We start from the raw sequence: 18782 nt of genomic DNA on the forward strand, positions 1-18782 counted from the left end.
GCTGTGTCTTGAATGAATTCTTGGTGTTGCAGAAGCTGTGACTGTAAGAGCCTCACTTCCTTCCAGCATCTACATCAGCTTTACTAGTTTTACTAAAATCTAGAAGGCAATGGCAACCCACTCCAGTACTCTTGCCTGGGAAACCCGATGGACAGAGGAGCCTGGTGGGCTGCAGCCCATGGGGTCACAGTGAGTTGGACACGACTGAGCGACTTCACTTTCACTTTTATGCACTGGAGAAGGAAATGGCAACCCACTCCAGTGTTCTTGCCCGGAGAATCCCAGGGATGGAAGCCTGGTGGGCTGCTGTCATCTGGGGTCGCACAGAGTCGGACATGACTGAAGTGACTTAGCAACAGGACACAGTGGTCATGTGGAAAGCAATCTTCCTAGACCTACGTAAGAAATAGGGTTTCTCTAAGAATTATAAAAGTTTTGAATTTTAGGGAAGTAGCAAAAAAATTATAGTGATTCCTTAATAGCGGATCATGGACCAATATCATTAAGCTGAAATCGTTCATTATGGCACCTAAAAAATGGATGATTGATTAGTCTTGTTTTAATCATTTTAATACCTGGATCTTTCCACTAAACCTTGCCCTTTTGTGACCTCATTTAATCTGAAATTTCAAAAAACATCAAACAGAATATCTAAGCCTTAATCAGAACATGATATAAATAAACAATATGTTAAATATTCAGACTATGATACATCTTACCCACAACATTCTGATATGTGCATCAAATAACTCTAGGGGAGAGAGGGAGGGTCAGGATGGGAAACATATGTACACCCATGGCTGATTCATGTGAATGTGTGGCAAAAACCACCACAATATTGTAAAGTAATTACCCTCCGATTAAAATTTAAAAAAAAGAAAAAAATAACTCTAGTGGAGTGTCACTTATTAAAAGTGAAGAGAAAATCAATATCTGATATGTAACTACCTTGTGCATTTAAAAATATAATTTCATATAACATATTTACTATGTTTTATGAAGCATACTACTTAATTGATCCCTTGATATGTTTTAAGTATTGGGTTGGTCAAAAAGTTCTTTTGGATTTTTTATAAGGATATGGAAAAACCAAGGGCTTCCCAGGTGGCCCTAGTAGTAAAAAACCCACCTCCCAGTGCAGGAGACATAGAGACACAGGTTCGAATCCTGGGTCAGGAAGATCCCCCAGAGGAGGGCATGGAGACCTTCTCCAGTATTCTTGCCTAGAGAATCCCTTAGACAGAGGAGCCTGGCGGGCTACTGTCCATAGAGTCTCAAAGAATCAGACACGACTAAAGTGACTTAGCAAGCACGCACACGTGGAAAATCCCAAACGAACTTTTTGTCCAGTGTATCATGCATATGTTAAAATCAAAAGAACAGATTATAAGACATAAAACTATCCAATCCTACCTTTGTAATAAGTAAAAGTGAGTTTTAATTAAGCAACAGAAATGATAATAAAAATTATTAATATTAAGATATTACTTTAGATATAAAGAAAAATGAAGAGAAAAGAAATTCCATACTGGGAAGATAGGGGATACATAAAGATGCATTAAAAATAAGATGAGTAAGAGAAAGGACAATGAAATAGTTGAATATGGTGACCTGCATCATATCATAGATCCATCAATCTTCATGTGTCCTACCTTCTTTACAGCACAAGGTTTATTCATGTCTAAACAGACCAACCAGGTCTTCACAGTCACTCTTTGTCTACATTAGTGTTAGTCACTCAGTCAGTCCAAGTCTTTGTGACCCCATGAGCTGTAGCCCAACTGATTCTTCTATCCAAGGATTTTTCCACGCAAGAGTACTGGAGTGGGTAGCCATTCCCTTCATCAGGGATCTTCTCAAGACCCAGGGATCAAACCCAGGTCTCCTGAATTGCAGGTAGATTCTTTACCGTCTGAGCCACGAGGGAAGCTGCATAAAAGATGCCATTCTGTAAAACCACATTCCTATGGAGTCATATATGTTATTATTGACTATACAATATCACCTGTAAGATTTCAATTGTATGCTATAATATTTAGATAGATTTTAGATTGTTAAGATGATTAAACCAAAATTAAGCAGTATTTAAGAATCAGCTCAGAAAATAATTATTAATTGATCTTCCTTTCCCTAAAACCAAAGAAGATCTTTGAGTAAAGGCTACAAATAGAATGGAATAAAATTTTAGTATTTGTGGCAGCAGGGAGCACATTAGTGGCTCTACCACTTAGAAATCCTTTGGCTCTTCCTGAATGACAATACAATTTATTTCCAATGTTATCAGAAAATTAGGGTGAAAGATTGGGAAATTCCAGTATTTCTACTACATCACCCTCTGAATACCCCTTTTGCATTCTCACCAAAAACAGAAGCTGGAAAGTACCACTGTATTTGTTTTCTTATTTAGCCAGTTTCTAATGAAAGGTTGAGTAGTGAGCGTTCCCTCTCACAAAATCCTCTTTTCACAAATCATTAACTAAGGACAAGAGTAGTTACTTCACAGTCATCTAGCTGAGGCCAAGGCCAGGATTAAAGCTCGGTTCAGTCAATAATTTCATTTCATTTCCATGTCAAATTGCCTCAAGCAAGCAAGTAATAAGGCAATGCTTTTTGCGCAGGACTCATTAATAGCCATTTTGTGTATGTCTGAAGACCATCATGCTATTATGAGAATTTCTACCAAAAAGCTATTCAGATTTTATAACATTAGGAAATTTTCTCTGTAATTAAACCCATAAAAAGCATGCATTTGTGACTTTAACAGGTCATTAAAATATGTGCAAGTACCAACTATTAAAAAATGCTGAGTCTTAGAGATCCTTTTCTGGGAGTCATGTATTTTTTTATAAAGTATATTTGAAAATTTGCACTTGCTTTGCCAATTTTTTACTGCATACTTCATTGCAGAGGCAGAAGGCATTCTTTCTACTGTCAAATCCCTAAAAAAAAAAAAAAAATCTTTACTCTTTCCATGGGTTTGCTCCTATCTTAAATTATCTTTTCTGCTACCCCTATAAAAAATAGAAACTCCATAAATGCAGAAACATTGCTTTATTTTTTTCAAAGTATTCACTGTTATAATGAATGAACCAGTGAGTGAATGTGTGGCCACATTAGAAGAAAGAGGGACATAGCCTTCTAATTTTCTAATAAATGTCTTATGAACCTTTTATAAGATTTTGGATTATCTTCATAGACAGTAGAATGAGTAGTACCTAGTATCTACTGGCACTTCCCTGGAAGGTAAACCACAGAAAATTAGTCACAGTTTTGCAGCATTATAATACAAATTTGGAAAATTCATTTAACTTTCCCAGAGCTTCAGACTTGAAAATATTGGCAGTTTTCTGAATTAATGACAAGATTATTTCATAGATGGCTGGTTCCCTAGTATTCATTTCTATTACTCTCTCCTTCCTCCTCTCAGAATCATAACCATAGCCAATTTTTACTTGGCCGCCACCATTTTGCATATGGTCAGTACCGGTTGCCTAGGAAACATATTGGGATTTCAAATCATCTTAGTTAAAAATTGAATTGGAAGCATATAAGTTCTGTACCCTTTCAGCTTGTACTGCTTCCAATTACGTGGAATTCCAATACCTCATAAAAATGACTCTGAGGTTAGTCCTTTGCAGGTTAAGAGAAGCAGGAGATCTCTTTTTTAAGAGCAAATGTACAAATTAGAATCTGAAAAGATTTTGTTTACAATGATTTTGTACTTAAAAACTAAATCAAAGCCAAACATGCAGTCCCTCTAAAAAGAAAGAAATGTACCTTTAATAGAGTTGGTATTCACTTTGATGTTACATAATTTTACCTCCAGATTGATTGATATTAGTTAGAATCAAGATTAATTTTCTGGCAATTAAAATGCCACACATTGCCTCTCAGTTTTCCTTAATCTTTGAAGACTTTCCAATATACTTATGGAACTGAGAAAGAGGGAGACAAATTTTTCTAAAATAAACATTAATTTACATTAGCTTTTTTTCATAATCAAATGTATATGTAACTATGTCTCTAAATAGATTATAATTGTTGAGGCTAGGAATGTTTCATTTTGTTTTTTCTTGACATTTCCCAAACCTTAACATCAGTACAATTAACAGAAAATAAGAAAATTATATTTTTAGTTATAAACATAGTTATAGATGTTTTCAGAGAGATTTCATGGACAATAAGACAAGAAAACTCTCCATATTCCAAAGTTCTGAAAATAATTTAATGATGCCAAGAAGAGATTATGAAAAATAGTGCTTCTCAAGTAAACAAATCCTATTTTATTTAAACTTGAATTCCTAGTTTATTTATAGCTCAGGAGATAAGTTCTGAATAATTTCAAAAAATTTTAAATAACTTATAAATAACTTATGGTATGTATTTCAAGTTGGTGTGTTCAGACTCCTTTAATAAGTGATCTTTTAAAATTTCTGAAATATTTAAGATTATATACAGCATCAGCCATCTCTGGTAGTAGATCATTTTTTTTTTTTTTTTTTTTTTTAATTTTATTTTATTTTTAAACTTTACATAACTGTATTAGATTTGCCAAATATCAAAATGAATCCGCCACAGGTATACATGTGTTCCCCATCCTGAACCCTCCTCCCTCCTCCCTCCCCATTCCATCCCTCTGGGTCGTCCCAGTGCACCAGCCCCAAGCATCCAGTATCGTGCATCGAACCTGGACTGGCAACTCATTTCATACATGATATTTACATGTTTCAATGCCATTCTCCCAAATCTTCCCACCCTCTCCCTCTCCCACAGAGTCCATAAGACTGTTCTATACATCAGTGTCTCTTTTGCTGTCTCGTACACAGGATCATTTTTTAAACAAAAGTCAAATTAAAAAGTTATGGAGCTCTAATCTATATATATATTCACTTTTAAGTTGAAACAATATGTATAATGACTTCTTGTAATTCAGAATGAATAGAGTCAGTGAGAATAGAAAGCAAAAAATATTTTAAAAACTTACTTGGGGAACATTCTTTTCTCATTTAAAAAAATCTGGTTGATGAAATTCAGGAAGAAATTCAATTTTTAAATATTTTTAGACTTTAAACACCCACATAGAGCACCCTCAGAGTTTTAAAATCAGATAGAACTGAAGTGTCCTGTCAAATATGGACCTAAAATTAAAGCATCCTGCCATATCTGTAGAAATAGCAATAAAATCAATACTGTGAGAAATTTAATCTAAATGGCTATTTTACTGTCTCATCTTGACCTGGGAGGATGATAACATTAATATTAATGTGATAATTATAGTATATTATAATGTGTCTATAGCAACAGTACTCATTTCAGCAGAGCATGATCACTTGTTAAATATGCAGAGCTTGTGCAAATGTCAACACTGATAAAACTGCATCTCTGTATGTAATCCTAACTGAACATTGAAGTAGACCCTTTGTTTTTTCTTCTGCCGATAACAATTAAGACAATCATGCTTCTTTTACAGAACAATGAGCTAATAAAATTTTAAATGGATACAGGTTTTCAGTGCCAGCATAAGAGAGGAGGAAAGAAATAAGGAATATGTTTATGATCTTTCTCAAATTATTAAAAGGCTTAAGAAAAGTATGACATTTCAACTTCATTTGTAGTTTTCCTACAGATACTTAAAAAATTTCCCTGAGAAAATTTATAGGCAGAACATTTAGCCAAAAAAAAAAAAAAAAAAAAAAATCTTAAAATGTTGACTCTATAGGTGGTTAAATTCTATTTTTGTATATGTGAACTGAGTCTAATTTTAAAAGGAGAGAAAATAACTGCCATATTTTAATACCATCATTAAAAACTGAAGTTATTTTTTAAAATGTTCCCCTGAATTTATTCAGATATAATTGACATAGAATATTGTGTAACTTTGCTGTGTGGAACATGTTGGTTTGATACACTTAAATACGGCAGTATGGTTACCACCTTAGTGTTATTTAACACCTCTGTTTCATCACATAATGATTATTTCTTTTTCGTGATGAGAACATTTAATATTTATTCTTCATCTCTCAAATACATCATACAGTGTTGTTATCTGTAGTCACAATGCTGTGCATTAGATCTCCAAAACATACTCATTTTCTTACTGGAAGTTTGTGCGCTCGGTGACCAATATCTTTCAGTTTTCCCCACCCCCATTCTCTGGTATTGGCTATCCTACTCTCTGTCTTTATAAGTTCAGTTTTTTTGGATTTTACACATAAATGATGCCATACAGTATCTGTCTTCCTCTGACTTACTTCAGTTAACATAATGTCCTCAGGGTCATCCACGTTGTTGCAAATGGAAAGATTTTTTTCTTTCTCATGGCTCCAAAATCTCCCATTGTGTATATACATCACAACTTCTTTATCCATTTATTTATTGATGAATCTTAGGTTCTTTTCATATCTGGGCTTTTGTGGAAAATGCAATAAGCACAGAATGCAGGTATCTCTATGGGATACTAACCTTACTTACTTTGGATATATACCCAGTAGTAGGATTACTGAATCGTATGGTAGTTTTACTTTTTAACTTTTTGAGAATCCTCCATACTGTTTTCCATAGTAGCTGTACCAAATAACATTCCTACCAACAGTGCTCAAGGGTTCCCTTTGCTCCACATCCTTGCTGACACGTCTTATCTAGTTAATTTTTTTTGAAGATAGCCATTCCAACAGATGTGAGGTGAGATCTCATTGAAGTCTTGATTTGCATTTCCTTGATGATTAGTGATGTTAAGCAACATTTTATGTAGCTGCTGGCAGTTTGTCTTCTTTGGGAAAACATCTAAAGTAATCTATTTCCTCTGCCCATTTTTAACCAGGTAGCTTGTTTTTTGTTTTGTTTGTTGTTGTTGTTATTGAGTTGTATGAGTCTTTTAAAATGCAGTTTGTATATTAACCCATTAAAATTAAATACAAAATGGAAACTGGACTTGAGAATGCTCTGAGTAGACAACACCATTTAATTTTACGTAAGTAAAACTAAAATCTAGCTTATTTTATGAATATAAGCAAAACTTAACTTAGTTAATTTCATGTAAAAGCCTCTGACAATCTTAAAAAGAGCTTGTCATCCATCTTAAAATAGTATGAGATAAACACTTTTAGCCAATTACCTGCTGTATGGAATTTCCCACTATAATAACTAATCATTGTAAAGGTTAACAACTTCCTTGTTTTCATTTCATAAGCCACCTGTCATTTCATGCCCCTGAGTTTCACATCAGTCTTTGAATTTGGAAGCTCCCAGTTTGTAAACTGTTCTTATATGCCAAATTCTTACTAAATGCTACTTACTGATTTAGTGGTTTTAGTTTTGCTGTGTCTGAATTCTACAACCCTTTATCAGATGCATGATTTGCAAAAATTATCTGCCATTCTGTAGGTTTTCTTTTCATTTCATTGATTGTTTCTATTGCTCTACAGAACCTTTATAGTTTGATGTAGCCCCTCATTTATCTTTGTCTTTTTTGCTTGTGCCTTTGATATCATTACAAATAAAAACAAATGATTGCCAAGACCTATGTCAAGGAGCTTTTCCCTATGTTTTCTTCTAGGATTTTATAGTTTGAGATCTTATATTTAAGTATTTAATCCATTTCAGTTTATTTATTTATTTTTTTAGTGGTGTAAGATAAGTCCAATTCACTTTTTTTGCATCAGTTCAGTTCAGTTCAGTCCCTCAGTCGTGTCAGACTCTGTGCGATCCCATAAACCGCAGCATCCCAGGCCTCCCTGTCCATCACCAACTCCCAGAGTTTACCCAAACTTATGTCCATTGAGTCAGTGATGCCATCTAACTATCTCATCCTCTGTCGTCTCCTTCTCCTCCTGCCTTCAATCTTTTCCAACATCAGGTCTTTTCAAATGAGTCAGCTGTTTGCGTGAAGTGGCCAAAATATTGGAGTTTCAGCTTCAACATCAGCCCTTCCAATAAACACCCAGGACTGATTTCCTTTAGGATGGACTGGTTGGATCTCCTTGCAGTCCAAGGAACTCTCAAGAGTCTTTTCCAACACTACAGTTCAAATACATCAATTCTTCTGTGCTCAGTTTTCTTTATAGTACAGTTATCCAATTTTCCCAACAACCTTTATTGAAGAGACTATCCTTTCTATATTGAATATCCTTGGTTCCCTTGTCAAATATTAGTTGATTGTAAATGCAGGGGCCTGTTTCTGGGCTTCTCAATTCTGTTTCATTAGTCTATGTGTCTGTTTTTCTTCCAGTACCACACTTCCTTGGTTACTATAGCTTTGTAGTATAGTTTGAAAGCAGGAAGATTGATGCTTCCAGATATGTTCTTTCCTATTGTACATTCTGAGGCTTTTTCAGATCTTATAAGGATATGCCTGCTCCTTGCCTCTTGTTCCCTTTTATGACAGAATTCTTAAGCTTATATATTTACTCTAGAACTTACAACACACCAGGCTGATTGATGGGAGCTTCTGTTTTACTTTCCTGGGGGTGGCAAAACAGCTCAAGTTTGTGGTTTCTTCCTTGCTGACAGACCCTGGCTGGCATGCCTTCTGTGCTTGCTGCTTGTCTACCAGAGCTCTGGCTCCTTTCTCTGTGACCAGCCACAGATTAAAGGGAGGTGTTGTTTGCTTTACACCTGTTTGTTTGTTGTTGGCATACCCACTCTGTAGGTGTATGTTGCCCCCCGATCTGCTTCCTCCTCTCAGTTATGGAGCCCCCACAACAAGGTTCTGAATGCTGTGAGAGAGAAAGGAGTCTCTTCAGCAGCATTCCACAAAGTTAGGGAAGCCAGACATTCACTCACTGGCTTTCTTTCCCCTTCAGGAGAAACCATGTGCTGTTTCCCTTGGGACTGGTATGATGCTGGCAAAGTCATTGCTTCTCTTAGCCACCCCAAAGCAACCAAACTTTTTTTCTTTTTCTCCAGTGGAATGCTTCTCTTCTGGAACCCTGAACTTTAACAGAGGCTCTCTTGTCCTTAAGTGATTCCTCAATTAGTGTTCTGCAGGCACTCCCAAACCACAGCCAAGAGGAGCTAGAGGTGGTTCATAGACTCTTGTAGTTTCCACAGCCGATACTGAAGTCTCTCTGCTTATTACACAGTGCGTAGGTGTGCGACTTCTAGTTGGTCCCTTGGCCCATGGTGTTGGATCCCACAGTTTCCTCAAAGGCAGTTCTGTTCATGGATGGATACTTAAATGTTTTTGTTGAAGTGAGGGGCAGATATAAGGGATAGTGTTTACTGCCATGCTGCTGACATCATTCTCAAATTAATGTTTTGTTTTTCCAGAAAAGTTTTATATAATTCAATCTCTGTTTTTCAAATGAATGAATTGAAGTTTAGTTAATAATCTCTCCTAATTAGAAAATAGAAATGCCTGGATTCAACCCAAATCACCATGATTACTCAGATAAGTGAGAAGACTATAAAGTTTAAGCTCAAGAAAATATTTTTTTTTAATTTGATTTGTGGCCTACCTTTGATATCAAAGTCAGACCCATATAATGTAGTTAGATATAAAATTAGGAGTATTAAGGAAGTTGAATGTAGAATTCAAAGCCTACCTTTAGCTGTTACTTAGAACTACTCATGTTCCAAAGTGAATGTGACTTATTAAAAATAAAAAACAGTTATCACATAGGTAGTATGAACATAAATACATATTCTATATTACTATTATCATTGTATAAATATATTATTATATTTAATGCTTTAACTACATTTTACTAAACCCTACTATGTTTAAGCATGGTTCTAAATGATTACTTGTGTTATACCATCCTATCAGCAAAGCTAAGAGGTTAAAATTATTAATAGCCTGATTTACAAAATGAGTAAAATATGGGAGAAAAGTGAGGCCAGTTCTTCAAACTTCATAACTGATGTACCTGTAACTGGTAAAAATCAAAGTAATGCCAAGGAAAAATATGTTCTAGGGTCTCAACTCTTCTAAATAACCACAATTAATGGCTTAAAATTTAGATCAGTACAACTTGTTAACTAACAATAAAGTAATAACATTGAGGGAAAAGTAATGGATAGGAATTAATTTATAACTAGGAAAAGGGAAATGCTGGACTGGATGAAGCCCAAGCTGGAATCAAGATTGTCGAGAGAAGTAACAACAACCTCAGATATGCAGATGACTCTACACTTATGCCAGAAAGCAAAGAAGAACTAAGGCCCTATTGATGAAAGGGAAAGAGGAGAGTGAAAGAGCAGGCTTAAAACTCAACATTCAGAAAACTAATATCATGGCACCTGGTATGATCACTGCATGGCAAATAGATGGGGAAACAATGGAAACAGTGACAGAATTTATTTTTTGGTGGGGCTCCAAAATCACTTCAGATGGTGACTCCTGCCATGAAATTAAGAGACGCTTGCTCCTTGAAAGGAAAGTTATGACCAATCTAGACAGTATATTAAAAAGCAGAGACATTACTTTGTCAACAAAGTTCCACCCAGTCAAAGCTATGGTTTTTCCAGTAGTCATGAATGGATGTAAGAGTTGGACTATAAAGAAAGCTGAGCACTGAAGAATTGATGCTTTTGAACTGTGGTGTCGGAGAAGACATTTGAGAGTCCCTTGGACTGCAAGGAGATCCAACCTGTCCATCCTAAAGGAAATCAGTCCTGAACATTCATTGGAAGGACTGATGCTGAAGCTGGAACTCCAATATTTTGGCCACTTGATGCAAAGAACTGACCCATTTGAAAAGACCCTGATGCTGGGAATCATTTAAGAGGGAGGAGAAGGGTATCACAGGATGAGATAACTGGATGGCATCACCAACTCAATGGACACGAGTTTGGGTAAACTCCGAGAGTTGGTGTTGGAGAGGGAAGGCTGGCATCCATGGCATCACAAAGGGTCATACATAACTGAGCTACTGAACTGAACTGAACTTAGGGAATAAAAACGTTTGGCTTTTCCTAAACTTTAACTTAAAAATAAAAAACACTTCAAATTTAAATATTTTGTCCTTCTTTTGTCCCCAAATAAGAATAAGAAAATGTGAAATATGACATTAACTTCACTGATAGATGCATTAATGTGAACATTCAGGGCTTTTTCTTGCCTATTGAATTGGCAAACTGATGAAGCTACTTGTTGAAATATGCCATGTTTTACAGGGCAGTTTGATAATATCCATCAAAATAATTTGCTATTAATTTAGCATTATTAAGTTAAATGTTTTAAAGTGTGTGCAAACATATATATTCTTATTTGTATAAATAAAATAAGAATGTTATGGAAAAAATTGTCCAGTGGTTGATAATGATTATCTTACTTAATAGTAAATAGAAAAAATTTTGCCTTTTATAGTATCTTTATATATTTAATTATTCTATAAGGACTTGTAGACCTTTACAAGCAAAATAAAAATAAATAAAATGCAAACGTGTTTAAATACAGTTTGATATTTTCTATGTACAATTATTTTTTCCTATATTTGACATTGGTATTATTAGAAATCAATAACAAAATAAATAATAAATTCTGACGGAATGTGGTCCACTGGAGAAAGGAATGCAAACCACTTCAGTATTCTTACCTTGAGAACCCCATGAACAGTTTGAAAAGGCAAAAAGATAGGACACTGAAAGATGAACTTCCCAGGTTGGTAGGCGCCCAATATGCTACTGAAGATCAGTGGAGAAATAACTCCAGAAAGAATGAAGGGATGGACCAAAGCAAAAAGAACACTCAGTTGTGGATGCGAATTGTGATAGAAGCAAGGTTCGATGCTGTAAAGAACAATATTGCATAGGAACCTGGAATGTTAGGTCCTTGAATTAAGGAAAATTGGAAGGGGTCAAACAGGAGATGGCAAGAGTGAACATCAACATTCTAGGAATCAGCAAACTAAAATGGAGTGGAATGGGTGAATTTAACTCAGATGACCATTATATCTACTACTGCGGACAGGAATCCCCTAGAAGAAATGGAGTAGCCATCATGGTCAACAAAAGAGTTCAAAATGCATTACTTAGATGTAATCTCAAAAATGACAGAATGATCTCTGTTCATTTCCAAGGCAAACCATTCAATATCACAGTAATTCAAGTCTATGCCCCGACCAGTAATGCTGAAGAAGCTGAAGTTGAATGGTTCTATGAAGGCCTACAAGACCTTCTAGAACTAATATGCAAAAAAGATGTCCTTTTCATTATAGGGGACTGGAATGCAAAAGTAGCAAGTCAAGAAACACCTGGAATAACAGTAAAATTTGGCCTTGGAGTACAGAATGAAGCAGGGCAAAGGCTAACAGAGTTCTGCCAAGAGAATGCACTGGTCATAGCAAACATCCTCTTTCGACAACACGAGAGAAGACTCTACACATGGAAATCACCAGATGGTCAACACTGAAATCAGATTGATTATATTCTCTGCAGCAAAAGATGAAGAAGCTCTATACAGTTAGCAAAAACAAGACTGGAAGCTGTGACTCAGATCATGAACCCCGTATTGCCAAATTCAGACTTAAATTGAAGAAAGTGGGGGAAACCAATGGACCATTCAGGTATGACCTAAATCAAATCCCTTATGACTATACAGTGGAAGTGAGAAATAGATTTAACAGACTAGATCTGATAGACAGAGTGCCTGATGAACTATGGACAGAGGTTCATGACATTGTACAGGAGACAGGGATCAAGACCATCCCCAAGAAAAAGAAATGCAATAAAGCAGAATGGCTGTCTGAGGCCGCCTTAGAAATTGCTGTGAATAGAAGAGAAGCAAAAAACAAAGGAGAAAAGGAAAGATATAAAAATTTGAATGCAGAGTTCCAGAGAATAGCAAGGAGAGATAAGAAAGCCGTCCTCAGAGATCAATGCAAATAAATAGAGGAAAACAATACAATGGGAAAGACTAGAGATCTCTTCAAGAAAATTAGAGATACCAAAGAAACATATCATGTGAAGATGGTGAAAATAAAGGACAGAAATGGTATGGACCTAACAGAAGCACAATATGTCAAGAGAGTTGGTAAGAATACAGAGAAGAACTGTACTAAAAGGATCTTCATGACCCAGATAATCATGATGGTGTGATCACTCACACTCACCTAGAGCCAGACATCCTGGAATGTGAAGTCAGTCAAGTGGGCCTTAGAAAACATCACTATGAACAAAGCTAGTGGAGGTGATGGAATTCCAGTTGAGCTATTTCAAATCCTGAAAGATGATGCTGTGAAAGTGCTACACTCAATACGTCAGCAAATTTGGAAAACTCAGCAGTGGCCACAGGACTGGAAAATGTCAGTTTTCATTCCAATCCCAAAGAAAGGCAATGTCAAAGACTGCTAAAACTACTGCACAATTACACTCATCTCACACTCAAGTAAAGTAATGCTCAAATTCTCCAAGCCAGGCTTCAGCAACACGTGAACCATGAACTTCCAGATGTTCAAGCTGGCTTTAAAAAAGGCAGAAGAACCAGAGATCAATATGCCAACATCCACTGGATTATCGAAAAAACAAGAGAGTTCCAGAAAAATATCTATTTCTGCTTTATTGACTATGCCAAAGCCTTTGACTGTGTGGATCACAACAAACTGTGGAAAATTCTGCAAGAGTTTGGAATACCAGGCCACCTGAACTGCCTCTTGAGAAGCCTATATGCAGGTCAGGAAGCAACAGCTAGAACTGGACATAGAATAACAGACTGGTTCCAAATAGGAAAAGGAGTACGTCAAGGCTGTATATTTTCACCATGCTTATTTAACTTTTATGCAGAGTACATCATGAGAAAGGCTGGGCTGGAGGAAGCAGAAGCTGGAATCAAGATTTCCGGGAGAAATATTGATAACCTCAGATATGCAGATGACACCACCCTTATGGCAGAAAGTGAAGAGGAACTAAAGAGCCTCTTGAAAGTGAAAGAGGAGAGTGAAAAAGTTGGCTTAAAGCTCAACATTCAGAAAAGGAAGATCATGGCATCTGGTTCCATCACTTCATGGGAAATAGATGGGGAAACAGTAGAAACAGTGTCAAACTCTATTTTGGGGGGCTCCAAAATCACTGCAGATGGTGATTGCAGCCATGAAATTAAAAGACGCTTACTCCTTGGAAGGAAAATTTTGACCAAATAGCATATTAAAAAGCAGAGATATTACTTTGTCAACTAATGTCCATCTAGTCAAGACTATAGTTTTTCCAGCGGTGATGTATGGATGTGAGAGTTGGACTATGAAGAAAGCTGAGCATTGAAGATTTGATGCTTTTGAACTGTGGTGTTGGAGAAGACTCTTGAGAGTTCCTTGGAATGCAAGGAGATCCAACCAGTCCATCCTGAAGGAGATCAGTCCTGGCTGTTCATTGGAAGGACTGATGCTGAAGCTGATATTCCAATACTTTGTCCACCTCTTGCAAAGAGCTGACTCATTGGAAAAGACCCTGATGTTGGGAAAGATTAAGGGCAGAAGGGAAGGGGACAACAGAGGATGAGATGGTTGGATGGTATGGCTGACTCAATGGACATGGGTTTGGGAGTTGGTGATGGACAGGGAGGCTTGGTGTGCTCTGGTCATGGGGTCGCAAAGAGTCTGACATGATTGAGTAACTGAACTGAACTGAATAAATACAGGAGTATAAAATAACAAAATTTCTGTATAATAACCAACACATGTCTTCATATCTTTTCAATTCTGAAATCTATCTTTATACAACCTATCTTAGCAATAACTTTTTTTTTAGTTTATTGTAATTGAATTCATACCATGAAGTCTGAAATGTACAGAAATTTTAAATTGTTTCATACACAAAAGGATTGTGTCTGTAAGTACTCTGAATTCTCAGCTGTTCATCTACTTAAGGAAATGCTAATCCATTAATTCTCTGTGTGTGATCATATTTGAACCAGGTCTCCCATATTGTAGGTAGACACTTTACCATCTAAGCCACCAGGGAAGCCTGATCATATTGTATGATTTTAAAGACAAGTTGGAAAGCATTTTTTTATTCATGTTCTTTAGTGCTAGGTCATCTTGTACTTTGTAAATGATATAATCATTGTATCTTTATCTTGCATGAGGACGTGGTATTTATTATACATTTTTACAATGTTGATCTTATTGTTGTTTTACAATGTCAATCTTATTGACTTCTTGGTATCATAACTTTATTTTCCCCTGTTTTGCAAAGCACAGTTTATCTTGTATTTTCACAGAGTTTGAACTTTGGCTTGATTAAATCAGTTATAATATTTATCATCTAATTTGTTTAGGAGACATAGATTATAGATGCTGTGTGGGCAGCATTTATGTTGCAAAGAACAAGTTGTGAAGTATCTTGGATTTTAGTTCTATTATTACCTTTCTCTAGCTGCTGCTGCTGCTGCTAAGTCGCTTCCGTTGTGTCCAACTCTGTGCGATCCCATAGACGGCAGCCCACCAGGCTCCCCCGTCCCTGGGATTCTCCAGGCAAGAACACTGGAGTGAGTTGCCATTTCCTTCTCCAATGCATGAAAGTGAAAAGTGAAAGTGAAGTCTCTCAGTCATGTCCAACTCTTCGCGCTACCAAAGCTTAAATAAACATTTCACATATACTATCCTGTTTCTTGATTCATTAAGTAAGTAGAATCCAATTATTTCCCCTCTTTGATTTCTATAAGTGAGATGCAAAGCAAATAAAGGGAAAGAAAGCATTTGGACATGATTTCTGGGTTCAGCCTCCTGTAAGGTGGGTTGCTGCTTCAAGCACTATCCTATTCCAATCGAATATATGGCATTGTTTTATTATGTCCTGTGTATATTTGAATACCTAACAGTGATATAGTGTAGAAATGGTCTTTGTACTACCTATTTAAGAAGCTAACTAGGTCAGCACGTTTCAGCTTTAATGTAGAAGGGAAATGGTGTAGTGTTCTCTGTTTGAATCTCCTTTTTAATTGCTTTTATCCCCACATGCTGTGTCTAGATAAACTATTTCTTTTTATTGTCTCCCTAAATATTGCTTTAAAATAGTCTATTATTAGTTTTCTCAAAAACCAGAGCGCCATAAATGTCTTGTCTTTCAGGTCCCAGTGGGGCACTAGTTGAAGACTTTGAAAAGAAGAAATGATTTTATTGTGGTTAGAGTTCTTTATATAAACACTCCTCAGCATTTCTTTTCTCATATAGAAGACCTACTCCTCAAGAAAGAGAAAGTTAAGCTTCTTTAAGAAAGCTTATCATATTGCAATATCATTCAACATTTTTTAAGTTATTTGTTCCAGAAATTAATTTGTTTTTCCATATATTAATTGTTTTTCCTTCCAACAATTCTCAGAGGCATAGATATACAAGGAAACTAAGATGTAGAAATTTGAATAATTTGTCCAAAGTCACAGCAGCTATTTAGTGGCAAAGTCAAGATTTGAACCTAAGCAATCTGACCTGAGGGCACTTGTGTTCATCAAATTGGTTACATTTACGTCTTACATTTCTGTTTCTGATATGAATTCATAATCTGCTTGTCAAATTTAATGTTAATATGGTAGCATAATGTTGGCAAAATCTTAGAGAAATATAATTTCAGCCAATTAATTCTAAGTATATGTGACTTTATTTTGATGGTGTTAGTAATTTTAAAAGGAAGAAAAAAGATATTTCAAGATGTGTTTAGACCTAATAAAGTGGTTAAATGACTAAATATTTTTGAAAATCACTAATGTATAACTGTATAACCAACAAAATACATTTCTACACAGGTAAACCAGAATTGCAATAAGATTAAGGAAACTCAAAAATGAGTGAGGAAGCATATTCCCATTTTTTCTTAATCTCCAAGATATATTTGTTGCTCTTAGTAAGGAAGTCTCTAGGAAATGTATTTTACATGTGTGTGTGTGTGCATTCATACATGTTTGTGCATGTCCATGTATCTGTGTGTGTTTGAATTTGTCAAAATGTTTTCATGATGCAGCTCAGTGATATCAGTACATAGTTAGAAGATAGGCAACAATTTCTGTTCTGTTTCTACTAGCCACTTTGGATAATGAAATATCAAATAAATTGGTATAAAAAAATAAAACAAATAAACAAAAAGTAAACCAAGCAAGCAAATAAAAATTGGTCAGTATAGCATCTTAACTTGGATGAATTTGTTACACTTTAGACCTAATTCATAGCAATATAGTTGACTAATTATCAGATCTTCATATATTTTGGTAGTTAACCAAAAAGGAAAAGATTGTGGAAAGTAGTGAGTGTTTTAGATGTAAAAATAACAAAAGTTATGTTGATCCTTAAGTCCTATTATCACCATTTGATTTTTTATTATAATACATTTTTGTGAACTTGTGCCATTCTAAATTATTTCTTATCCAGCATGGAAGGTGCAAAACATACCTTCCACTCTGTAGGGTACAAGGAGAAATAGCAAAACTCTGTTTATATATTTATCTAAATAATAAAATCATTTTAATATTAATTTATAGTACCTTCCTAAAGAAAAAAAATGAATTCACTTCCATCATATACATTGAAGAGTAATTTGTGTGATTTAAGATAGCAATGATTGAGAATCACTATATTGGATCATAGTTTGGTTTAAAACAAATTAAAAAAAAATTTTTAGAAGATAATCTAAACTATATAAGCTGATTTCACCAATATATTTAAACCATCCATAATAGTTTCTTTAAAAGGTTTTTAGGAGTCTTTTTATTCTGAACAATATAAAATTTAGAAAGATATTTATTCATGGAATTATATATGTCATTCAAGATAAGCTACTGAGTACAGAATAAATCTTTGAATTTTCATCCCAGACTATTTTTATTCAACTGATTTATGTTTATATTTTAAATGATATTGATATTTAGAAAGAAGAAGTTTATGAATTGTCATTCCTATTTCCCAATAGGATGATGATTTCAGCTAAATTAATTTCCAGCTAAGTAACTGTAAACTCATCAAACATGGTGATTCACTTTTATTTGGTGGAATAGAGTTCTGTTTTTCTTATGCTGATTGTAATTTTTAAAAATCTATAAATTTTAAGGGCATAAGGCCCTTGCAAGATGTTTCACATAACGGAATATGTCAAACTGTCCCCAGTGAAGATGACAGGTTTCTTACAATTTACACCATTTTAATAGCATGATAAGATCTATATCTTTACTTGGGTATGAAAAGTAGAGGAAAAAAAATTCTTCCAAATATAAAAAGTAATAAAAGAAATCACTTTAAAAATAAAACAGTATATAAAATCTGTTACTGATGATAGATTTATAGTCAACTAATTTGTGGAATAAATGAAGTGCAGAGATTGAACTGTGCTTGAAGTATTAAAACTTACCTTGCATTACCTGTTGTGATTACTGAAACTCTAGGTGCTTATAGATGATTGAACTTGCCTTTGCTATGAAAGCACTGTGGTTGTTAGCTTTCATCATATATTGCAGACTTCATCTATTTTGTAATGTAGCAATATATCTTAATGAAGAGGCTTTTCCCTTGAAATATATTTCTCAGAAACTTCCTACTAAATAAAGAATAAAACTAAATTTCCAGAGGTACCTCCTAGAATTTTACAAAGATAAGCTATAATTTTAAAAATCCCGGTGGAATTGTCAAGAAATATTTTAGAACTAATAAAATATGTCCCTGGATTTTTTTTTTTTAATTTGACTACAAAGAAAATTAAATTTGAGGAGCACATTAGTGATGTTTAGGGAATAATAGAAAATAGGCTCTGCTAAGAAAGAAAGTTCTTATGAAAGCTCTGACAAAAGAACTGCAAACAGAGACATGGATCCCACATCTCATCATCAAAGACCTGGTTAGGAAGTGACACAGATTATTGCACAGTCA

The sequence above is a fragment of the Bubalus kerabau genome, chromosome 1, assembly GCF_029407905.1.
Source record: "Bubalus kerabau isolate K-KA32 ecotype Philippines breed swamp buffalo chromosome 1, PCC_UOA_SB_1v2, whole genome shotgun sequence".
In the NCBI taxonomy this organism is placed as follows: Eukaryota; Metazoa; Chordata; class Mammalia; order Artiodactyla; family Bovidae; genus Bubalus; species Bubalus kerabau.